Source organism: Pipistrellus kuhlii, unplaced genomic scaffold (genome assembly GCF_014108245.1).
Source record: "Pipistrellus kuhlii isolate mPipKuh1 unplaced genomic scaffold, mPipKuh1.p scaffold_m20_p_20, whole genome shotgun sequence".
NCBI lineage: Eukaryota > Metazoa > Chordata > Mammalia > Chiroptera > Vespertilionidae > Pipistrellus > Pipistrellus kuhlii.
This window is the reverse complement of record NW_023425516.1, coordinates 16,422,742-16,448,272: the sequence shown is the minus strand read 5'-3', so window position 1 is coordinate 16,448,272 and position 25,531 is coordinate 16,422,742. Positions and strand designations below refer to the sequence as shown.

The 25,531-nt window shown below is 38.7% G+C and overlaps 1 protein-coding gene across 14 annotated transcripts in view; it reads left to right on the top strand.

The window, feature by feature from the left end:
- Window positions 1–25,531, top strand: part of HECTD4 (HECT domain E3 ubiquitin protein ligase 4) — a 155,477-nt gene that overhangs the window by 4,316 nt on the left and 125,630 nt on the right. Inside the window, exon 1 of one of the 14 annotated variants that reach the window (XM_045585622.1) lies at window positions 25,118–25,229. The exons of the other annotated variants lie outside the window; for them this stretch is intronic. The gene's annotated coding sequence lies outside the window, so the exon portion shown is untranslated. Of the gene's footprint in view, window positions 1–25,117; window positions 25,230–25,531 lie in introns of those variants that run through there. 14 annotated transcript variants of the gene reach the window in all.

Here is a 25,531-nt window from a genome sequence, read left to right as displayed (position 1 = left end):
TAGCAGGGGGTAAAAAAATTCTTAGTCCTAGCTCAGTGGATGTAGTATTGGCCTGTGGATCAAAGAGTCCTGAGTTCGATTCCAGTCAAGGGTACGTATCTAGGTTGCAGGCTTTTCCCTGGCCCTGGTTGGGGTGTGCAGGAGGCAACTAATCAATGTGTTTCTCTGACATTGTCTTTCCCTCTCTTGTCCACTCTCCCTAAAAATCAATGGAAAAATATCCTCAGGTGAGGATTAACACACACACACACACACACACACACACACACTTTTATTTTAGTGGGAGGAGATACACAATAACAAATAATCAAATATACAATATAATATACTCTACATAAATGTCAAATGATAAGTGCGGTGGAGAAAAGTTTAGCTGTTTTACAGTGAGTGTGGGTAGAAAAGGAAAGCTCAGGATGGCATTTGAGCAGAGACCTGAAGGAAGTGAGAGCGTGCCATATGGCTACTGGGGAAAGCTCCTTCCAGACAGGACAGCAAGCCAAGTCCCTGAGAGGGAAGCATCCGTCGCATCCTTAGCTTGGAGCTCTGAGCCCAGTAAGCAGAAGGAAGAGGATAGTGATAGGAGATGGGGGTATGGGTGATGCAGATCAGGTAAGGCCTTGTAGATAAGGACTTGGGCTTACTTTGTGTGAATTAAGAGTGAGGTTTTTTCTTGGCCTTAAAAATAGTTATCTGTATTTAACTTTACATTGCTGGCAAAAGCAAAAAGCATGTAGGAAATTATTTTTAAGTGTTGAAATAAATATACATTTAAGAGAAAAAAACAATAGTAGCCCTAACCGGTTTGGCTCAATTGATAGAGCGTCGGCCTGCAGACTCAAGGGACCCAGGTTCAATTCTGGTCAGGGGCATGTACCTTGGTTTCGGGCACATTCCCGGTAGGGGGTGTGCAGGAGGCAGCTGATTGATGTTTCTCTCTCATGGATGTTTCTACTTCTCCCTCTCTATAAAAAAATCAATAAAATATATATTTTAAAAAATAACAAACACTCAAAAATGCCCACTCAAATATTGAATTTTGCATTATATTTTATAGACCATTAGTCTTTTTTTTTTTAAATGAAGAATTTACAAGGGAAAAGCAATACAGTAGCTCATTTGTAAAAGTTTCTGCTTTCTAGTGCATTTTTCTTTACCAATTCCAGGTGGGGACAGGCATCATACATATGGATGTTGGCAGAGATACTAATTGACTTGCTCAATGTGGCCAACATATTCTTTACTCCATAGTAAAAATTAGATTAATTTTGAACCCAGGCATCTTGGTTAGCGTTTCTCATTTTTCATTGTGTGTGTTTATAAGCACACCTTCCCCTGCCTGCGCCACACATACCATTAAAGGACTTGAACATGGATGTTCATGGCAGCTTTATTTCTGTTTGCCCCAAACTGTTCACCAAAAGGTAAGTGGGTAAATAAGTGTGGTATATCCGTATGGTGGTACCACTCAGCAATAAAAAGAAATGAACTGTTGATAGTCACAACATAGATTTATGCTGAGTGCAAGTACCCAAACACTAAGATTTCATGTATATGGAAATAATAGGAAATGCAAACTAATTGATAGTGACAGAAAGCCGATCAGTGTTGACTAGAGATGGAGGCAGGCAGGAAGGAATATATTTTTAAAAAATTCTTTGGAAAGTGTTTATGTACTTTTATTGAATTCTAAATTCTAGATTTAGAAATGTTAGTGAATAAATGAATAAACTACCTTTGTTCACCAATATATTGACTACCATGTAATTAATGAGCACTGGAATAAGAGTTACTGAATCTTAGTGCAGTGTTCTGTGAGCTTGGGCAAATGGTTTGAAAGCTCTGAGGGTTGGCTGGCTAGCTGTCAAGTTAGAATGAAGTATCTGAGGACTGTTGGAGGCAGTATTGTCAAAGTTAGGTTTAAAGAGCCAGATTGGGGTTGAAATTCTAGCTCTGCCCCTCACTAGCCATGTGACTTTGGGCAAATTCCATACCTTTAGTAATGACTGCAGCTTCTTTGTCATTATTGTCACCATCTCTACCATGGCCATGACAACAGTGTCAGCATATTGTGTCCCAGACTCAGTGCTAAGCACTTCCCAGCATTAACTCATTCGGTCCTCACAAAAACTTTATGAGTATGAGATTGGTACTATTGTTATCCTTATTTTACAAGTGAGGAAACTGTGGCACAGAAATGAAGTAATTTGACAAAGGTCATACTATTTAATAGCAAAACTGAGACTGAAAGAGATCTGAGTCCGGTCCAGGGTGCAGACTCTAAAACCATTGTGCTAGCTGCCTCATCATCTCTAAGAGGTGGATAGTAATAGGGTTAACGTAAGGATAAGCTGTGGAGGAATGTGATTATTTATGCTCAGTGTATGGGTTCTCTATATGGTGCTCTGTTGCTGAAAGGTTAGTTTATACTTTTTCAGTCATGTGCTTATTGTATATGAAAGCAAACAATCCCATCAACAGCATTTTTTTCTCTCTAGTAGTGGGTAGTGGAGGGAGTGGTGTGTGTGTGTGAGAGAGAGAAAGAGAGAGAGAGATCCTTTAGGAATTTGCTTCTCAATTTATTTGCAATATGGCTAAGTAGATAATAGTCTTCACTTTTCCTTCAATTGTATGTCTAAGGTCTTGCTAAATAAATCAGTTTTGATTATTATCTATCTTCTTGGCTTCCATATTGATCACAAAATACTACCTGTTGGCCAGGACTACTGGATAGATTGTCATCCACCTGTTCTTTCCCAAGTCATAAGGAGTTTGTGGTGATAATTATGGAAGAACTGTCAATTCTTGAAAATGCCCTATGCTTTCTCCTCCCCGCTCCTCCCTCTTTCCATCTTGTTTTACAATGGTGGTTGTTGGGTGAACACAAGGAGTGTGATCTGCTTTGCAAGATGTTTAGTTAATACTTGTAGACATGTAAATAACAGCAGGTGATCTACTATGGGACAAATGGATAGTTATTTCAGAAGGAGAAAAGACAGCAGAAATAGTAAAACTTTTACTTTGATTATACATTTTTAACATACCTTATGCATCTATTGCATTTTTAGAAACTAATACATGAATACATTCTTAAAAAATGGAAGTAACAGATGAAACTGAAGTTCCTTTTTGACTACCATCCCTACTTCTTGTCTCCATCTACTCCCCACCCAAGTTAAATCAGGGAGAAAATTGTTTGTATATTCTTCAAGACTATTTTTGAATATGTATGTTTATGTTTATGTGTGTGAATTTGTAACACTTTGTGATGCTAGACCTGTCTTTCTGTAACTTGCTTCTTTAAAAAACTCAATGCTCTGTTTTGTTTTTTCTATGTCTTTATGTATAGATCTACCACATTTTTTAAGTGTTGCACAAGACTCCAGATATACCATAGTTTATTTAGCCATTGTCCTGTTGATGGGCGTCTTGGTTTCCTGTTGCTGTGATAACAAATTATCAACAACTTAATGACTTAAAACAACACAAGCTTATTCTTTTACATTTTTGGAGATCAGAAGTCAGAAATGTTTTACATTATGTTCATGTGAGTGTTGGCAGATCTGGTTCCTCCTGAAGACGCTAGGGGAGAATCTGTTTCCTTGTCTTTTCACAGCTCTAGCGCTCTCCTGATTCCTTGGCTTGTGTCTTTTTCCTCCATCTTAAAAATCCATCACCCTGTTTTATGATCTGTCATCATTCTTTTTTCTCTGACTCCTCTTACATCCTTTTCCCAAGGACCCTTGTGATTACATTTAGAGCCCGATAATCCAGGCTTTCTCCATCTCGAGATCTTTAATTTAATCACATCTGCAAAGTCTCCTTTGCCATCTACAATCACATCCAAGAGCTCCAGGGATTAGGACACCTTTCAGGGATTCTTCAGACTGCCATAGCAAGTATTTTGGCTGGTTTCAGCTTTTCACTATTAAAAATGGTCTGTTAGTGAATATTCTTGAATGCTTGTTGTGCACACATGGGAGTATTTCTCTAGAGTAGTCCCTGAGAAGTAGAATTATTGGGTCATGGGGGACAATTTTAAGTTTTAGTAAGTATTGCCCAATTGCTCTCCAAATGACCATACCAGTTCATACTCCCAAGTAACATTGCTTGATAGGACTTCTTTTCCTTAAATCCCGATAGAGATAACTTTAGAATTCATGGATTTGCTTAAATTTCTCATTTGTTTAAGATGATAGCTAGCACTTCAAAAATGAGTCCAATAGGTGTAATTGGGCACCTGGAAATGCAGGCTGAACCATGGTCAGCCGAAAGGAGCCAGAGTTTTCTGTTCCTGCTGCCTAGCTCTTATCACACCCCTGCAGAGCACTTCTCTTGTGGTGTGATCTCCTTGGACTCCTGGCATATACTCATTTTGGTCAGTAATCCAGTTAATACAGACCATGTCCATATATAGACAGGAGAGAGCAACAGCTTCTTATCCTGATAGTCTGGGTTTGCTGCCAGACACCTACAGAACGAGGGAGCTGCCCACTCTGGGAAGAGATGCATTGGCCCCTAGAGTGTGTTCAGAGTATACAGAATTGTTACGTAGACTATTTCAACTCAGAACCTTTTAAATCTTTTACGTGCCAATATAAGGAGTAATTTTTTGTTTTTGACCTATATGAAAAATAATCCATATTAAATTGATTGTATTTTAATGTTATGCAAAACTTAAAAAAAATAATTTAGCCCAGCTGGTGTGGCTCAGTGGTTGAACATCAGCCTGTGAATTAGGAGGAGGTCACAGTGGATTCCTGGTTGGGGTACATGACCAGGTTGTGGGCTCAATCTCCAGTATGAGCATGTAGGAGGTGGCCAATCAATGATTCTTTCTCATTATTATTATTTTTTTATTTAAAAAAATAGTTTTGTTGATTTTATTAAAAAATATATTTTATTGATTTTTTTATAGAGAGGAAGGGAGAGGGAGAGAGAAACATCGACCAGCTGCCTCCTGCACACCCCACACAGGGGATGTGCCAGCAACCAATGTACATGCCCTTGACCGGAATGGAACCTGGGACCTTTCAGTCCGCAGATCAACACTCTATCCACTGAGCCAAACCAGTTTTGGTTCTTTCTCATTATTGATGTTTCTGTCTTCCTCTCTGAAATCAATAAAAATATATTTAGAAAAAAAGGACAATAAAAAATATATATGTTATGTTTTATTGATTTTTTACAAAGAGGAAGGGAAGAGAGAGAGAGAGTTAGAAACAACGAGAGAAACATGGATCAGCTGCCTCCTGCACACCCCCTACTGGGGATGTGCCTGCAACCAAGGTACATATCCTTGACCGGAATCAAACCTGGGACCTTTCAGTCTGCAGGCCAATGTTCTATCCACTGAGCCAAACCAGTTAGGGCTAAAAATAAAATATTTTTATTGATTTTTAGTGAGAGAGGAAGGGAGAGGGAGAGAGAGAGCAAAAAACATCGATGTGTAAGCACAACATCGATTCAGTCAGCTGCCTCTTGCACACCCCCAACCTGGGATCGAGCCTGGAACCCAGGCATTGGCCCTGGATTCTGGGCATGTGCCCCACTGGGAATCGAACCAGCAACCCTCAGTACATATATAGGATGATGTCCAATCAAATGAACCACTCTGGCCAGGGCTATGCAAAACTTTTTTTATTTTAAATAAGTAATGCATGAATGTTGCAGAAAATAGAGAAAATACTTAAAAGTGTAAGAGGGGTCCTAATCGGTTTGGCTCAGTGGATGGAGCGTTGGCTTGTGGACTCAAGAGTCCCAGGTTTGGTTGCTGTCAAGGGCATGTACCTTGGTTTCGGGCACATCCCTAGTAGGGGGTGTGCAGGAGGCAGCTGATCCATGTTTCTCATCGATGTTTCTAACTCTCTACCCATCCCTTCCTCTATATAAAAAATCAATAAAATGTATTTAAAAAAATAAAAGTGTAAGAGAGAAAAGAAATATTCTTTGGTTGTACTCCGGTCACATCCTTAGGTTCCAGGGATTAGGACATCTTGGTTGGTTTCAGTTTTTCACTGTTAGAAATGACTCTTTAGTGCATATCCTTGCATGCTTATTTGTGCATACATGGGAGTGGTTCTCTAGAGCAGTGGTCACCAACTGGTGGTTTGCGGACCACTGGTAGTCCATGAGGTCTGAAAGGTTGGCAACCACTGCTTTAGAGTAGTTCCTGAGAAGGAGAATTGTTGGGTCATGGGTGACCATTTAAAATTTTTACTATACAAAACTTAATTTTATTTAATATATTTTTATTGACTTTTTACAGAGGAAGGGGGAGGGATAGAGAGTTAGAAACATTTATCAGCTGCCTCCTGCATGCTTCCTACTGGGGATGTTTTCCCCCAACCAAGGTATATGCCCATGACTGGAATCAAACCCGGGACCCTTCAGTCTGTAGGCCTACTCTCTATCCACTAAGCCAAATCGGCCAGGGCCAAGATTTAATTTTTTACTATATTAATTAGTTTTTACTATTTTTTCCCCTTTAAATTAAAAAGCGTTTTTATTTGTGACAGTGGACATTCAGTATCCTATCTAATAAAAGGCTAATATGCAAATAGTCCCCTCAACCAGGAGTTCAACTGGGAGTTTGACTAGGGGGTGGGGCCGGCCCTCCAACCACCTGCGGCCCCTCCTCCTCTGTCCTGGCCTGATCTGTCCCCATCTGGGCAGGCAGACCCCACCCGTGCATGAATTCATGCACTGGGCCTCTAGTTATTTTATATTAGTTTCAGGTTCTATTTTCTTCATATATAATTGGGATTATATGCTCTATGCAGTTTTGTATTCTTCAATCACTTATTGGAACCATTTTGGCAAATAACTTAAAAACATAATTTTTATGGTTGTACAGTCATTTATGGATATACTATAATTGTTTTTGCTGCACATTACTGCTTTTTTTAAACATCTGTTTTAAAGATAATTTGAGCTTATAGGAGACTAAAGATTTTTAGCATTTAGAGTGTTATTTGTTTGATGAAGTTTGATAAATTATAAATTTGAGGTAATTATTAAAGTGTGTTTCTGCAACCCAGTACTATTGACAGTTTATAATTTAAAGGTTTGTTTATAGTGCTAAATGATTTCTCTCTAGATGATGTAGAATATTTGTGTGGAGCTTTGAGTTTCTGAAGTGCTATTAAGCACAGTTGTGGAATAATTAATGTTCCACAATGGGATACTTGGAGTACACACTTGAATCCCTAGTGTTTTTGCTGAAACCAAAGGTGACTGAATTACTAGGTCATAGCACAGTGTATAGCAACGTTAGATTAACAGTAAGGAGATTCATCATTTGCAAATTGTTTTGTGCAAATTATAGGTTTAGAATTGCTAATAACTACAGATGTAGCATTCAAATAGTGTTTTTTCACCAACAAAATATTAACGTTTAGCTTGTACTAGTATTTGTAACGAATCTGATCCTGTTTGCTTTGTGCTCTGTAGTTTGTATTATTGATTTCAGAACAACAAAGTCTAATATAATAGATTTAGCTATTCACAGAACAGAGTGGAAAACCCAGATCTCCTATCTCTATTGATATGTTCGCTTTTCCTTACTGTTGAAATAAAATAATTAAGAATGTTAAAGGATACTCTATGTGTCAATGCATTTTCATCAAAACAGTGGTACATAATAGAATTAACTTATTTATTTCATGATACTGATTCCTTCCTGATCATTTAGATGTGGTTTAGCTGAAAGACATCTGCTGGTTTATTTAATTTAGAAAAGAGCAAAATGGCCCTGCCTATTGTAGCTTGGTTGATCGAGCATCATCCCATGCACCGATAGCACATGCCTAGGTTATAGGTTCAATCCCTGGGTCAGGAGGCAACTCATTGATGTTTCTCTCACATTGCTGTTTTTCTGCCTCTCTAAAATAAATAAAAACAGTTTTAAAATACATTTTTTATTGTTGATAGTATTACAAATATCTCCTATTTTCCTCCTTTACCTCTCTCCTCTTAGCCCCTACCCATCCACTCAGGTCTTCACTGTCCTCTTGCCCATATCCATGGTAAAAACATTAAAGAAAATGGGTAGAGAGGTAAAAATACATTTGGGGAACTTTGAAGAAAGAACTTTAATATATATATATATATATGTCAATATATATGTCAATATATATATCAATATATATATCAATATATATATCAATATATATCTCTATATATATCTATATATATATATATATATATATATATATATATATATATATATATTTTTTATTGATTTCAGAGAGGAAGAAAGAAGGAGAGAGAGATAGAAATATCAATGATGAGAAAGAGTCATTGATTGGCTGCTTCCTTCATGATCCCCTGGGGATCAAGCCCACAACCTGGGCATGTGCCCTTGACTGGAATTGAACCTGGGACCTTTCAGTCCGCAGGCCAATGTTCTATCCATTGAGCCCCGGGTAGGGCTAAAAAGAAACCACTTTTTGGATGAGCTTATAATAAAGCAGCGTTTCCTTTCCCTCAGAGGTTCTGAATCTGACTAAGGATCCATAGGCTCCCTGGAAGGAATTCAGAGGGTATGTGTACTTTGATGAGAAAAGTTAAATCTTTAATTAATCCAGCTTTTTTAATTCAAAAAGCACCGAGTTCCACCCGACTTGTGTGGCTAGTGGTTGAGCTTTGACCTGTGAATCAGGAGGTCACAGTTCAATTCCTGGTCAAGGCACTTGCCCGGGTTGTGGGCTTGGTCCCCAGTAGGGAGTGAGCAGGAGGCAGCCCATCAGTGATTCTCTCTCATCATTGTCTCTGAAATCAATAAAAATATTTTTTAAAAAAGACATTGAGTTCCTTTAGCCTGTTGTCATTACTAAGAATTTGGAGTAATTTTAAAATTACTTTGGTAAACTAAATAGAGTAGGTTACTCAAAGTGTGCTCCATGTACCATGAACTGTCTGTTGCCTGTAATGACAAAGATAAGCACAGAAATGGAGAGTAGTCAGTATTTAGAAATTTCACCACTGTTGTTAGACTAATTTTATACCTGCTGAACTTAATTATAGAATTTTGGATTTATAGCTTGTGTCCTTTTTTCACTTCATTTTTTTTTAATATTCTTATTGATATCACAGAGGAAGAGAGAGGGAGAGAGAGATAGAAACATCGATGATGAGAGCAAATCATTGATTGGCTGCCTCCTGCACACACCCTACTGGAGATTGAGCCCACAACCTGGGCATGTGCCCTTGACCGGAGTCAAATCAGGACCCTTGAGTCCACAGGCCAATGCTCTTTCCACTTAGGGCTTCACTTTATATTTGTAACAATTGATTTTCATTCTATTTTACAAAAGTTTTGTTCTCCAGTGGATCAAAAAGAAACTCAACTGGTTCTTCACCATAGATAGTTTGAGAAACATGGATGCAAAATATCTAATACAGTGTTTGGCACATAGTAGGTTTTCAAAAACCAATAGCTTCCTTGTGTTTTAAAAGTCTACATTTATTTGGGGTGGAGTAGTAGATGAATGAGACATTCTTTTCTAGAAATAAGATAATTAAAATTGGCATGCTGGTTTTTAAACACAAGTAGCTCAGTTTTTTTCCTAGCCTATGATTTAAAGAGAGATTCACATGTACTGTAGTAGACATGGGAGACACGTTTGTACTGATTTATACAGATACTTTATACCATTTAACATATTGCTAGACCCTCAGCTCAGCAAGGCTGAAGGCACTTGAAACTTCTTGGTAGTTAGCCATATCCATAAATATTTGTATATATCATAGCAGGATTTATATATTATTTTATTGACTAAGAGAAAGAAAAGATCTAGTGAGAAGCAATGGGACTTCTGTCAGTTTTATCATGCCATTCAGCTTTTGAAAAGTATAGGAATTATATTATTTAGCCTTCCCATTTTTTTTTTTTTAAATATATTTTATTGATTTTTATACAGAGAGAAAGGGAGAGAGAGAGATAGAGAGTTAGAAACATCGATGAGAGAGAGTCATCGATCAGCTGCCTCTTGCACACCCCCTACTGGGGATATGCCCGCAACCAAGGTACATGCCCTTGACCGGAATCGAACCCGGGACCCTTCAGTCCCCAAGCCGACGCTCTATCCATTGAGCCAAACCGGTCCCGGCAAGCCTTCCCATTTTGATGCAATTTAGTGCACATGCAGTGACCCTTATTATTTTAGTGATCTTTGGCTATTCTTTGGAATTAGAGTCATCTTGTCCTGATTTTTTAAATTGAATCAAAATGTAGTTGAGTTTATGTATGATACAATACATATAGACAACCAAAAGCAGTTAGTTTACCATGGTGTTTACAGGTTTGAGGGACATATTTTGCATAGTAGTCAGGATCATGAAATGTCCACACCCTATTCAAAGATTAAAAAATGTCAGGAACTGAGCCAAGTGACACAAATGTCACACCTTTCAACATTCTGTTTATAATCCAAGAATCTTTAGAAATGAGATCTCTTGGACTTCTTAGGTCTCATGTTGGCACATTTAAAAAATTATCTGAATGTTGAGAAATCTGACTACATAACTTTTTGTTGGTTATCTCTGTCATAACCATACACATATTATAAGAGGAGAAATCTTTACCCACGTGATGAAATGGAATGACACATTACACATTTTTTAAAATTCCATTTGGAACATCCTTAATCTTATGCTTAGTTAAATATAGAATAAATATTTGTTCTGTAGGGCAGCGTATCTCTTTGTTTTGGACCTCATTTTTTATTTGTATAGGCTCAAATTCTTAATATTTGCAGTGTTTGAAACTGAAGTAGGACTTGAAATAACCAGAAAATATCATGGTGGAGAGTAGTTTTGTAGTGATGACTCAAAATAATTTGAGATTTAGGTGTTGTTTTCTGGTTTTAATAGGAGCATTTGAGTAAATTTCTGGTTTCCTCCCCTTTCTGTCTCTTTTAGAGCCAGATTAAAGAACAGAAAAAAGAACAACCATTATTAATCCTCACTTGCACATATTACATTTTGGCAAATGTTGGCCGATGGGATTAAAATTACCCTTCACATTTAAAAAGTTATATTTCTGTAATATTAGCAAGCAGGTGGATCCTAGTGGGAGCAGGACATGGAGATGTAGTCTAAGGTTTAGAATTTATATTGGGATTTTTGCTTTGACACATGAGAGGATCTGGTTGTAGTTTCTTAAAATAACACAATTTATCTCTGTTCAGCAATCATTGTTGAACCCCAAAGAAAAGACACTTTTGGGGAAATATGAAAGACAAGAAACTGGCATTTTTTTTAATGGTATAATAATGTTGTTGTTGTTGTTGTTTTTTATGAGAGAGATGATAAAAAACAGTCTGTAGGCGGGTTAATTTCAGAGCCTTTTTTCTTAGAGTTTAGGGAAATAGTACAAGTTTGACAAACTATCCATTTGCCTAGAAAGGTACCAGGTAAGAATTCCTCACCTGTTCTTAAATTGCCCCTTGACTGTCACAAGCCATGTGCTTGTTCTTGGAACTTTAGAGTTGTGGAAATAACTTTGCTGGAGAGATCAGCATAGTTTTAACCTGGGGTTGGTGCTACTGGTCAGGGGCTACCTAGTCAGGTTCTTAGCTCTTAGGAAATCCTCCTGTTAGTTCCCATGGGGTTGTCATTCTGGTTTGGTCTGGGCTAAGCAAGGACTTCATCCTTGTCACGGATGTTTGCTAAATGAAAGCCATGATGCTTCCAGCCTTTTAACAACTGCCTATCTTAGAGAAATCCGGAGGTTTCCTTCATTGCAGACAAGGTCTCACTCATTGAGCATCACACCAGTTTCTGCTGTTGGGTTTTGAGGATCAATTAAAGCTATGCTCTGTGTGTTTAAAACGGGTTGATAGTTGAAATTCCCCCCCACCCCCCTTTGCTTTCTGTATTTCAAAATAGAACCGATAAATTTTTCTGTTACCTGGCTATGCCATTTCCTGCCCAGCTCTGAGGCCTCTGGTCTTCCATTTGCTTCAGACAATCTTTTTCTACGTTTTTGTTTCTTCATGAAATGAGTTTTCTTTATATAAGAGCTTTGCTTTTCCTTATTATGGTCTAAAAGCTTTTTTCAATGTTTTAGAGAATCCTTCAAAAGCAGAGTTGGGTGTTCTGTGTTTTTGTTTTTTTTAATGAAAAAAAAAAAAGCTCTATTTTTCTTCTTTATGATAGCATACTGATGTGGTTTTAGTCAGAAGGTGCTTCATGTGCTTTTTCATATTATAGCCCAATTTCTTGTTCTCCAAAAGACAAACGGAGTTTCAGTCCTTAAGAAGGAAAAATACAGTCATGGCCTCCTGGTTCATAGGTTGATGCTCAACCATTAGGCCACACTGGCCAGGCTTGTTTTGAGAATTTTATAAACCTGCTTCCAGGTAATGGAGGAAAGATGGTGTTCTTGTTCTAAGTCATAATTTGCCAGCACAGAGATTTATGATGGTCCTTACCATTTCCTCTCATCCTTTCATCAGCTTCTCATTGTTATTATTCTCTCTAACATTTGAATGAATGCAAGTAAATAGAAATAAATCAAGAAGTAAAATCCAGCCCTAACCGTTTTTGGCTCAGTGGATAGAGCGTCGGCCTGTGGACTCAAGGGTCCCAGGTTTGCTTCTGGTCAAGGGCATGTACCTTGGTTGCGGGCACACCCTTAGTAGGAGGTGTTCAGGAGGCAGATGATCGGTGTTTCTTTCTCATCAATCTTTCTAATTCTCTATCCCTCTCCCTTCCTCTCTGTAAAAAAATCAATAAAAATATATTAAAAAGAAAAGAAGTAAAGTCCAGCCCCAAAATAGCTTTACCATTAAGTGTAGCTTCTGTTTGTATAGAAATTGTATAGGGCTATATTATCTTAAAAAATGAAGTAAATCCTTAGCAACTTCATGAAGTAAAATCTACCCCCCAAAAAAGCATAATTACAAGCTTTTACTTTTCTAGGTAATGTAATATTCAGTGACAATAATTCACTCATATAACATAGTAAGTTTTCTCCTTAGAATGCTTCTGTTCCAGCCTTGCTAGTCTTAGGCTTTTTCATTACTTAGGAAGATGATAGTGAATAATATGTTTAAATAGTTAATTTAAACTCCCAGGCTAGCAAGAATTGTACTTAGTGATCTTATTTAGGGTTATTTTTTGTTTTTCCTTTTAAGGGACTTAATATGACCCAAAATAAATAGATGTCTAATGTTTATTAATGATTTTCTTGTTTCCAAGTCATATTTAAACTACGGCATTTACTCCAAAATATTTTAAAACTGAGGCATTCTGTAAATTAAAACAAAACAAAACAAAAAACTTCTCAATGGGAAAAATTCTCAATTTTCCCATAACTGCATGTGCATTTGAGGATGAGAGCTCCTCCACCTTCTTACTACCCACAGTAAGGTATGTTTACTGAATATTTGTGTGTGTTTTTAAAATATGTTTATTGATTTCAGAGAGGAAGGGAGAGGGAGAGAGAGACAGAAACATCAATGATGAGAGAGAATCATGGATTGGCTGCCTCCTTCATGCCACCCCTACTGGGGACCAAGCCTGAACCCGGGCATGTGCCCTTGACCGGAATTGAACCGGGACCCTGCAGTCTGCAGGCCAACGCTATGCACTGAACCAAACCAGCTAGGGCTGTTTATTTCATATTTGTAAATTGAATGAAACCAGCATATGAGAGAGAATGGGCATGCTAGGCATATACCTTCTTTATTCACATTTCTGAGAGGTATCTAGGTATGGGTCATTCTGTTTTTGTTTTAAAGACTAGGAAGTCAGAGGAACAAAAAGATTAGTGACTGACATAGCATGGCTTAGAATTTTTGTCTCTTAAACACACTGAGCAGTAGTTTATTTGTTAAGCTATGTTACTAAGTACCTATGATGTCCTTGGTAATGAAACATTTCTGCATTGGCACAGTTTATGTCGGGCAACATAAGTAAAAATATGTAAAATACTTTGATGATTTTTTGTGACGTATTAATGGGGTTGGGGGGGGGGTATTGAAACAACTAAATACACTAAGTTAGAACCTTTCACTTTTACCCTCTTGCCTGGAAATGAAATTTCTGTTTATTGAAGGAGGAGATTCATTTTAATCTGTCCAGCCACTATGAATGGTTTATAGACAGATCTAGAAATCTCGAGTTGTCTCTGTAGTTCTCTTTCCTAAAACACTCACCTAGGTTTTTACCATTAAAAGATGATTAAATTGGTTACCTAGAGAAGACCTTGGTGATGTTGAGCTGAATTCTGAGGGCCAGCTGTGCCCCCTTATCTGCGTCCTGGCAGACTCTGAACACACCCACCTGGCATATTTGGCGAGAGGTGATAGTGTGTCGGAGCTGAAGTTGAGCCCTGCCCCATTCAGCTTCTGCTCTTACAGTAAGCTTATATTACTTTAGAAGCGAGAGATTGGAATTCTTTGTAAACACAAATAAAGCAAATGGAGGTGGGGGGGCGGGAAAGAGGTGAGCAAGGGCCACCTACTTGATGCATCTATATAGAAAGTTGGGTTCAAGATCTTTTAGATATGCAAGATAAAGAAAATAAGCCCTTACCTGAAAACTGAACTGATGGCTAGACTAGGAAATGAAGTGGTTGATCAGTGAAGGTGATGACTTATCTGCCATTTATACCCAGTTGGATTTCTATCACAAAATTGAGCTCTTTCTTAGGGAAACTAAAAAGCCCTTAATGTAGGCTGAACCACAACTTGGTACTTGGTTCTAGTTTGATTCTGCTGCCATGTTAGCCAGGGGTTGATCAGTGCTCAAACAGAAAAATCTACTACCTGGGAGGATAAAGGGTGGTGTGACGTGTGGCCAGAAGCATTGGCAGCATAAATCAGAGCAGACAGGACAGTATGTAGAGAATAAAACTGAGGGTGTGTCTAGCTGACAGCCTTAGCTTTTTATATTGGATTTTTTTCCCCCCTAATGAAATAAAGCACTTGAGGCTACACTAAAGATATTTGCTTCTCTTGAAGTCTAGAAAAATGAATTCTTCCAAGAGCACTAACGCATAAAGTTCATTAGGTAAAAATGCACTGAGAGCCCTAACTAGTTCTGCTCACCGAATAGAGTGTCCACCGCGGAGTGAAGGGTCTGGGTTCCATCTGGTCCAGGGCACAGCCAGGCTTATGGCTCCGTCCCGGGTGTGGGCGTGCAGGAGGCAGCTGGTCACTGAAGATTCTCTCTCGTCAATGATGTTTCTCTCTCTCTCTCACACTCCCTTCCTCTCTGAAATCAATAAAAATATATTAAAATATATATATACTGATTAGGAAGGTCCTCTTTTACTTCATTTACTTTAGATCCTTAATAAAGAAAAACCATATAGGCACTTTAAACCTCTAAGAAGGAGAAGTACTGCTCTCAAAACCGGTGAAATCAAAGCATGAAAAGTTATACAAAATAATATTTTTCCCTAATAGCATACACTATTTCTTCCAAAATGATTATTACTTTCTTCCTGTTAGCTTGTTGTGAGAATGGCATGTTTATTTTGGGGTTTGAGTCTAAAAAAAATTTGACACCCAAATAAAAAGTGTTGTATTTTTATTACCATTAGCCTTTCCAAAAAAAAATTTTTTTTTCAGAAATATTAAAATTGTCCTGGCTGATTTGGCTCAGTGGATACAGCATTGCCCTGCAGACTGAAAGGTCCCAGAGTTGACTGCCTGGGTTGTGGGCTCGATCCCCAGTGCGGGGAGTGCATGAGGCACCGGTTGATGATTCTCTCTCAGCATTGGTGTTTCTATCTCTCTCCCTCTCCCTTCCTCTCTGAAATCAATATAATATTAAAATTATTCGAGGTGTTCCCAACATACTCTATTGGTTTTCTAGGATAAATAGACTTTTTCCATCAAATTCATTTTTCTCCTTGGCCCTCAGCCCTTGCCAAAGAAAAGTCCTTCTATACTTGCTCCCTGCTTTTTGCTCCATAACACTCCAGGTACTGTTTCTAGGAAGAGATTAGGATGAATACTTATTTCCCGTTGACCACCATGTTTATACTACCACAGCTGAATTCTGGAACAGTTTCTTTTGCCATCTGTTCTCAGCATGGATGAGTTGAGATTCATATAACCAGAGAGAAGTGAAATTAGATGTTTCCTTTGATTTCATCTTTCCCAAGAAGCATGGCTTATCTTTGCCAAATTGGCTCTTCATTGGAGAATAACTTAACATGGAAATACCACTCCAACAGATTTATTTATTTTGGGATCTATTTAAAAAGATAATTATTGTTGAAAATATTACTCATGTCCTCCTTTTTCTCCCATTGGCCCCTTCCAGCGTCCTTCCCCCCCCCCCCCCCCCCCCCCCCCCAGGCTTTCACCACCCTATTTTTCTGGGTTATATGCATATAAGGTCTTTGGTTGATTTTCTCACCCACCCCACTCTCCCCTACCTTTCCTCCAAGATTCCTCACTCTTTTCCATACTTCCATGTCCCTGGATCTACTCCGTTCATCAGTTTATTTTGTTACTTAGATTCCACATAAAAGTGAGCTCAAGTGATGCTTGTCTTTCTCTGACTGACTTATTTCACTTAGCATGATACTCTCTAGGTCCCTTAAAGGGTAAGAGATTCTTTTTTACTGCTGCATAGTATTTCATGGTGTAAATGTTCCACAGCTTTTTTTTTATCCTCTCATTTACGATGGGCCCTTGGGCTGTTTCCAGATCTTAGCTAAGGTAAATTATGCTGCTATGAACATAGGGGTGCATACATTCTTTCTGATTGGTGTTTTTGGGTTTCTTAGGATATATTTCTAGAAGTGGGATCACTGGGTCAAATGGAAGTTCTATATTTAATTTTTTAAGGAAACAACATACTGTTTTTCATAATGGCTGCACCAGTCTGCATTCCCACCAGCAGTGCACGAGGGTTCCACTTTCTCCACATCCTCGCCAGCACTTGTTATTTGTTGATCTGTTGATGGTAGCCATTCTGACAGGTGTGAGGTGATACCTCATTGTCATTTTTTATTTGCATCTTTCTAATGATCAGTGACTTTAAGCATTTTTTTTTTTTTTGCCATCTGTATGTCCATTTTGGAGAAGTGTCTATTTAGGTCCTTTGCCTATTTTTTAATTGGATTGTTTGTCTTCCTTTTGTTCAGTTGTGTGAGTTCCTTATATTTTTTGTGTCATTGTCAAATATGTTCTCCAATACAATGGGCTTTCTTGTTTTGTTGAAGATTTCTTTTGCTGTGCAGAAGCTTTTTTTTTTTTTTTTTTTTTTTTTTAATATATTTTATTGATTTTTTACAGAGAGGAAGAGAGAGGGATAGAGAGTTAGAAACATCGATGAGAGAGAATCATTAATCAGCTGCCTCTTGCACACCCCCTACTGGGGATGTGCCCGCAACCAAGGTACATGCCCTTGACCAGAATCAAACCCGGGACCTTTCAGTCCACAGGCCGACGCTCTATCCACTGAGCCAAACCGGTTTTGGCCTGTGCAGAAGCTTTTTATTTTGAAGTAGTCCCATGTGTTTATTTTCTCCTTAGTTTTCTTTGCCCTAGGAGATATATCCGTAAACATACTCCTATAGGCAATGTCTGAGATTTTACTCCCTATGGTTTCTTCTAGGTTTTTATGATTTCCCGTCTTACATTCAAATCCTTTAGCCATTTTGAGTTTGTTTTTGTGTATGGTGTAAGTTGGTGATCTAGTTTCTTTTCTTTTCTTTCTTTCTTTTTGCATCTATCTGTCCAGTTTACCCAGCACCATTTATTAAAGAGGCTGTTTTGACTCCATTAAGTTATGTTAAGCTTGCCTTCTTTGTAAAATATTAATTGAGCGTAATGCTTTGGTAGATTTCTGGGGTCTCTGTTCTATTCCATTTGTCTATATACCACTTCAATAGATTTTTAAAATGGTGATTTGGGGGTATTTTCTTCTAGGTTTCTTTCTATATAATTTTTAAGTACTAAAATTAGTTTAAGCGTTTTCCCCATGATGTTATATGTGTTCTCCCACTCACACCCCACTTCCAGTTCAAAGACAATTTGTGCTTATTGTACACAACTTAGAAAATAAAGATAAAAAACAAGAGGATTATAATCAACTGTAATTTCTTTACATTTAAGATTTTGAACCTGTTTCTCTTCTTTCCAAACCCCTCGTTCTATAAATGCACAGTATATACACACACCTGCATTTATGTGTAAGCCAACACATATGCACAATTTCAAAGATAGGATTATGCTATACCTAATACTTTAGTGACTATAAATTTTTGGTCCACAGTTTTGTGTGATACAACTTTCAGAATAATCATAAAGCCTATTTCCAGGACATCCTAGAGTCTACATAATGAAGCTTATTTTTCTGAACCATAAAATTGATTCATTCTCTAACTCTTGCTTTAGAGGTTACTCTGAAAAATAGAAAGTTTAATTATGCTCACCCAGATAAAATATATAGTCCTCTTAATGCATCCCTTGGTAGAACATTTCTTGTGTTAATCTAGTTTATTTCTTAATACCAAAACAATCAGAACTTTTCTCTGTGCTGCAGCGACTTGAGTAAATAAAGTTTTTCCACCTGCAATTTGAATGCTTGGCCTTTAAAATCATTCAACCTTTATGTTCTCTGTGCTTTACCTTTTAAAATATATATATTATTGATTTTTTTACAGAGGGGAAGGGAAAAGGAAAGGGATAGAGAGTTAGAAACATCAATGAGAGAGAAACATCGATCAGCTGCCTCCTGCACACTCTTACTGGGGATGTGCCCTAAACCAAGGTACATGTCCTTGACCGGAATCGAACCTGGGACCCTTGAGTCTGCAGGCTGACACTCTGTCCACTGAGCCAAACCGGTTAGGCCTGGGCATTACTTTTTTAATCTTCATGATCTGTCCAAGCTGAGAGGTGAACTATTTTACCCTAGCCGGTTTGGTTCAATGGATAGAGTGTCAGCCTGTGGATTGAAGGATTCTGGCCAAGGGCACATGCTAAGGTTGCAGGCTCAATCCCTAGTAGGGGGTGTGCAGGAGGCAGACAATCAATGATTCACTCTCGTCATTGATGTTTCTCTCTCTCTCTTCCTCTCCCTTCCTATTTAAAATAAAAAAAAAAGAAGTGAACTATTTCTGCCAGAGGATTATAATCAACTGGGATAGGGACTTGGCAGAACCAATGAGGTCGACGGCCTGAAAAAGCTCAAGCAAGGAGTTCTGTGTATTGTCCTGTTACACGTCATCCATTTAAATGGAATGTGTTTATAGTTCATATGGCAATTGGCGTGAGAGCAAACACAGCTTGGGCCAACATACTGTCCTATACTCTAAATCAGCAGTTCCTAACACCTGCCTCGGGACCCCTTCTCCTTCTGCCCTGCGCTTTACTGCATTGGGAGAGCACAGTGAGTGGGGAGAGGTGCTATATCTCAGCTATGGTGGAACAGAATGATGTTTGTGAATCATAGCTCCAAGTTCTGTCCATGAGGGGGCTAATATTATTCCTAATAGCCGATGGTTAGTGGTAGGTAACTGACATGCAGGTAAATTCATTTTACATGATTTATATTTAAGTCACTATGTTATTCCCAATACTGGAGTTTATTTTTCAAAAGGAACTACTTTCAACACTAATTTTTCATCAGAGATTTTTTTTTAAGCTTTATTTGAAGTACTAGAGGCACCAGTGGGGTCCCTTGGCCTGGCCTGTGGGATCGTGTGGAAACTAGCTCTCCCGAGAGATCCTGGATTTCGAGAGGGCACAGGCCAGGCCGAGGGACCCCACTGGTGCACTACCTGGGTGGGGAGGGACACAGGAGGTTAGCCAGCCAGGGAGGAACTGCGGGAGGGCTCCGGAGCGTGTCCAGCCTGTCTCACTCAGTCCGGATCATCTGGACTCCAGCAGCAAGCTAACCTACCAGTTGACTGTCTGCCCCTGGTGGTCAGTGCATGTCATAGTGAGTGGTTGAGCAGCCTTAGCATATAGCCAATTGGACCAACTGGACACTTAGCATGTTTGGCTTTTATTATGTAGGATAACTAGCAAGAGATTTTTGAAATTCAACATTTGTCACTCAATGAAATATATAAATATATATTTTATATAATAAATACATAGGTTTATGAAAAAATAAGATGCAAAAAATTTAGACCCACAGGATTGCAAACTATTGTCAGAGGTCAAATTCAACCCACAGAGGGGTTTTGTTTGGCATGTAGAATTTCAAAAGTACTTGAATTTGAGTGCCTCTAGAAGGTACATGCATTTTCCAGTTTACTGTGCACTTCACTGTTTTTGTTTTTGTTTTTGGTATTTGTTTTTATTGATTTCAGAGAGGAAGGGAGAGGGAGAGAGAGTTTTGCCTTTTGATATAAACCCATTTTAGCCAATAATTTCTGGATTTGTCCCTGATTTCTAAGGTGTGAGTGGAATATCTAAATATTTAACATGGTTAAGCTTTATGTTCCCTTCTTTTTAGTGATTTATTATTGCACTCCTTGTTCCCAGTCTCAAACGACATATTAAATCTTAGCTAGTGTGGCAAGCCAGCATGGCCATTGCATACTCAGCCCCACATGGGGCGCCTTATATGCCACACAAGCCCAGCCAGGTTCGGTGAGCCTGAGTGGGGGCAGAGAAGGATTGAGAAAAGACAGACAAGCTGGGTCCGGGTGGGACACTGTCCTCTCTGATGGAGAGCTAGCGACAGCACCATTGCCTGTAAGCCGTCTCTTATTTTCAGATTCCACGAGGCAAAATAAGGGCGTGGTTACAATTTTCTCGTGGGTTTCGAATCTACTCAATTACGTGCACCTGAACTCTGTCAAGCCCACATCACTCAGGCACGTGGGGCCACGTGTTTGGACCACAGGTTCCATCTTACAACTACAGCTGCTGGCTATCATTGTGCTGGGAGGGCTCTGCCCTCCAAGCTGGGACTTGCACGTGTCAGTGAGAGAACTGTGCCTTCTCATTAGTCTGAGGCTTGAACCTGTCCAAACACTGTAGCAGCTCCCCAGAAGCCAGAAAAGGTACATTTTATTTTAGCTAGTTGGTTTGTTTTTCTGAGCATTCGTTCTTTGCAGACTGAGGGAGACAGATGGATTTGAATTCTAAAGTGGAATCTTGATTAAGTAGAAGAAATAACCAGTAAAGTGATAGACGAGGTTTCCAGGCAGTTTTAATTAGTCAGGCACATCTGTGAGTGGAATTGATGAGAAAGGCAAGATTCAGTGGCATGAAAGATGGAGCATTTCTCATGTTTCTTAGATGTGGTCAGGGGTCAGCCATGGTGATCGGTAATTTTTATTGAATAGTCACTGAGTGCATATTCATGTCCAGCCAGTTACCAGCCGTGGGTTTACAACTCATGCACCGATATCATCAATGAATGAATGATACTGACTTCAGCTTTCTTGTTCATGTTGTCTAGAAGGTGAGGTTGGGAGCCTCAGGCAGCAGTTGTGCGGATCTGGGGTGTGGTGCCTCATTGTGCCTATGGCATTCTATTGTTCTGTTTTCTTTGGGGGGCATGCAAGTGCACTACTGGGTAGCATTTTCAGTCATTCACTCATTCAATAAATATTTATTGAGCATCTATTTTGTGCCAGGTTTTTTGATGCTTGGGATACCTTAGGGGGGAAATAGACAAAGTTGTAAGCTATATTGCTAGAATTTGAAATAAATTTGAATTTGAAAAAGATTTTTTTCAAGTAATATTAACTGAAGTTATATCCTCTGGGAGACAATCTCTGTCCACCTTCCTACCCCTGCCACTGTTAAGAGTTTCTACAGCAGATGATTGGATCAAAAAACTATGGTACATCTATACCATGGAATACTACGCTGCCATAAAAAAGAAGGAATTCTCATCATTTGCAGCAACCTGGATGGAATTGGAGAACATCATGCCTAGTAAAATAAGCCAGTCAATGAAAGAAAACATCGCATGACCTCACTCATTTATGGATAATAAAGAACATTATAAACTGATGAACCAAAAGATAGATATAGAGACAGTAAAGCAACAAGCAGACTGTCAAATTACAGTGGGGAGGGTAGGGAGATCTGGGGGAGATAATAGATCAACCGAAGGACTTGTATACATGCATACAAGTACAACCAATGAACGCAAAACTCTGGGGAGGGAGGGTATGTATGGGGGGGGGGATGGTAAGATATGTACACAGATAATAATTTAATTTTTTAAAAAGTGTCTACCTAGACGTTAGTCTCCCTACCAGGCGTCTTCAAACTACGGCCCGCGGGCCACATTCGGCCCGCAAAGGAGTCTGATCCAGCCCGCCAGGTTTTTTGGGCAGTGAGCGCAGCCGAGGTGTTACAGTAGGAATTAGTAGTTCATATAGTCCGGCCCTCCAGCTCTCTGAGGGACCGTGATCTGGCCCCCACTTTAAAAAGTTTGAGGACCCCTGCTAGACAATCAGCAGCTCCTTCCAGAGGCAGTCCCTCTTCCCACTCATCTCTTTTGTAGGCCACACAGCCTCAATTTCTTAACCATTTTTAATGTGACACGATTACCAGGTTAATCAAATCATCCTCTCCTGGACACACTCGAGTCTTAATGACATCTTAAAATGAGGTGCTCTGGACTGAACAGGATATTCCAGTTATAGTTTGACCATTGCAGAATATAAATGGGATTATTACCTCCCTTGCTACAGACACTGGAATTCTACTAATGCATTTTAAGATTGCATTAGCATTTTTAAAAACAGTGTTGGCTCAAAAGAAGCATGTGCTAAATTCAAATCTCCTTTACTGCACCCCCAACCTTTCAGCTTTTATCTAGTCAAGTCTTTCTTCTTGTAGGGTTATCCAGAAAAATTCCTTTCTTGGTGGTAATGGCTCTAAAATAAGGAAGTATCTTTAATGTTCTAACAATCGCTTAGCGGTTTCCACTTTTTCAGAGCACTCCTTGTACATCGTTTCCTTTGATCTGAACAATGATATAAAATAGAAACAGGTGTTTTACAGATGTGGAAATACAGACTGAGAAGATTTAAGTAAAATGACTACGGGAAACAGTTATTTGCAGAGGCTAGGCTTCACCGAGTCCCCCTAACGCAGTGGTTTGCAATCTTGGCTGCACACTGCTTTCACCTCTGGAGTTAAAAAAAAGAAAGGAGGGAGGGAGGGAAGGAGGAAAAGCCTAGGTCCCCTCTCCAGATAATCAGACCAGGATGGGGCCCACTCATTAGTACTGTTTGTTGTTTTTTATTACAATTGACATACAGTATTACATTAGTTTCAAGTATACAATATAATGATTAAACATTTATAGACCTTATGAAGGCTCACCCTGAGAACCCCAGTATCTACCGTATTTTTCGGACCATAAGACGCTCCGGACCATAAGACGCACCAGTTTTTAGAGAAGGGAAATGAAGAAAAAAAGATTCTGAAACAAATAGTGTCCTAAAATATTTTATGTGCATTAAAACCCAACATCACAGTCATAAACACATGTAATCAACCCTGTAAAGTAAACAGCAGCATTTAGAACCATTTTAGAGCCGGGCAAGCACACAGAGACCACACAGAGCCGGGCAAGTAAAAAAACTTTTTTTTTAAAGTATATGTGTAGGCTATATTTGGACCATAAGACGCAGGGACTTTTCCCCCCCACTTCTGGGGTGAAAAAAGTGCGTCTTATGGTCCGAAAAATACAGTATTTGACAGCGTACATAGTTATTACTGTATCGTTGAATATATTCCCTGTGCTGTATGTTACATCCCCATGACTGTTTTTATAACAGGCGATTTGTACTTAATAAACCCTTCCTCCTTTTCACTCAGCCACCCAGCCCCCATTAGTATTATGAAAAAAAACCTCAGAGTAATTCTAATATTCAGCCAGGCTGAGGATAACTGCCCTAAGTCATATCCTGGTGTCCCCTTCTTCTATCGAATGTGTTTTCTTCATCGAATTAAAAGGCTCTTATGTGGAAGAGAATAGTATTTTTCCATTGCTCCAGGATGCAGAAGTATAATCAATCCAAGTGAGAGAGTGTTATTCAGATATACAGTGGGAACCAGCTGTATGTCCTAAGATAATTATTCTTGGAATTTATGTATCTTCTCATTAATTTATCAAACGTTTATGTGGCCAGACACAGTGCTAAGCTCTGCTGATACAAATATGAATAAGATATGGTTTTCCCCTTTCAGGACTCACAGTGAAAAGGTGGGGGCACACTGTAGATAAACACAATTATAGTAGAGTATGGTGTTACACATATTGGAATTGTATAATTTCTTTAATTTTAAAAAAAATATATATTTTATTGATTTTGTACAGAGAAGAAGGGAGAGAGGTAGGAAATTAGAAACATCGATGAGAGAGAGTCATCGATCAGCTGCCTCTTGCACCCCCCCCACTGGGGATGTGCCCGCAACCAAGGTACATGCCCTTGACCAGAATCGAGCCCGGGACCCTTCAGTCCCCAAGCCGACGCTCTATCCATTGAGCCAAACCGGTCTCGGCTAATTTCTTTAATTTTTATTTAAAAACTGTCAACAGTGATTTTTCTTACTAAAACATGTTTATGCTAAGTATTTGAATATATCACACCATGGTAGTCTTTATGTTGTTATGTAATTCAAGTAATTAACAGATAAAGTTGGTTTTTGGAAATATCTTTTTTCTTTAAATACTCCTAGTGGCATTTATAATAGTATTGAAACCATTTTGAGGAGTTTATTCTTCATCTTTCTCCAAATTTTATTCTGTTGATTATAAACATAGGAAGATGATCTGTATTGGTTATGCCATGAATTATGTTGATGAAAAAAATGACTTGATAGCGTGAAAAGATTTTGCCCTAACTAGTGTGGCTCAGTGGATAGAGCGTTGGCCTGTGGACTTAAGGGTCCCAGGTTCGATTCCGGTCAAGGGCATGTACCTTGGTTGCGGGCACATTCCCAGTAGGAGGTGTTCAGGAGGCAGTTTATCGAAGTTTCTCTCCTATTGATGTTTCTGACTCTCTATCCCTTTCCCTCCTCTTTGTAAAAAAAAAAAAATCAATAAAAACATTAAAAAAAGAAAAAAGAAAAAGATTGGATCGACTTTAAATTTTGAACATCACTTCCTACATTTCCTTAATGTATATCCTTTATCATAAAACAGCAGACATTTTTTCACAAAGTTTGTGGCTGATCTGCTGATAGAAGTATGTGCTAGATACTATGGAAACATGAAGAAGCTAATTCTGGAAAGGGAAAGAGGGAGAAAGAAGAAATCAGTTTCTCAGAGTAGGTGGCAGAGCTGCGTTTTGAAAGACAGGATTTAGACTGACAAAAGATGAAAATTAGGAAAAGGCCAGGACAAGATGGAACTTTCATGCAAAAGTTTGAATGGTGATTTCTTATATGTTGAATCCTTACAGTTTTAACAATTTTGCTATCAATAGCAGTTATAGGAAGGTCTGAGGGAAAAATCACCATTTCTTGGAGAAAGTTTGACAGAGCTGAGCCAAATAATCTGTAACAAACCAGGGTCTATTTCTAGTTTTGGCACCAAGCTATGGGCTTAAATTTATGAATTAAAGTGTGAA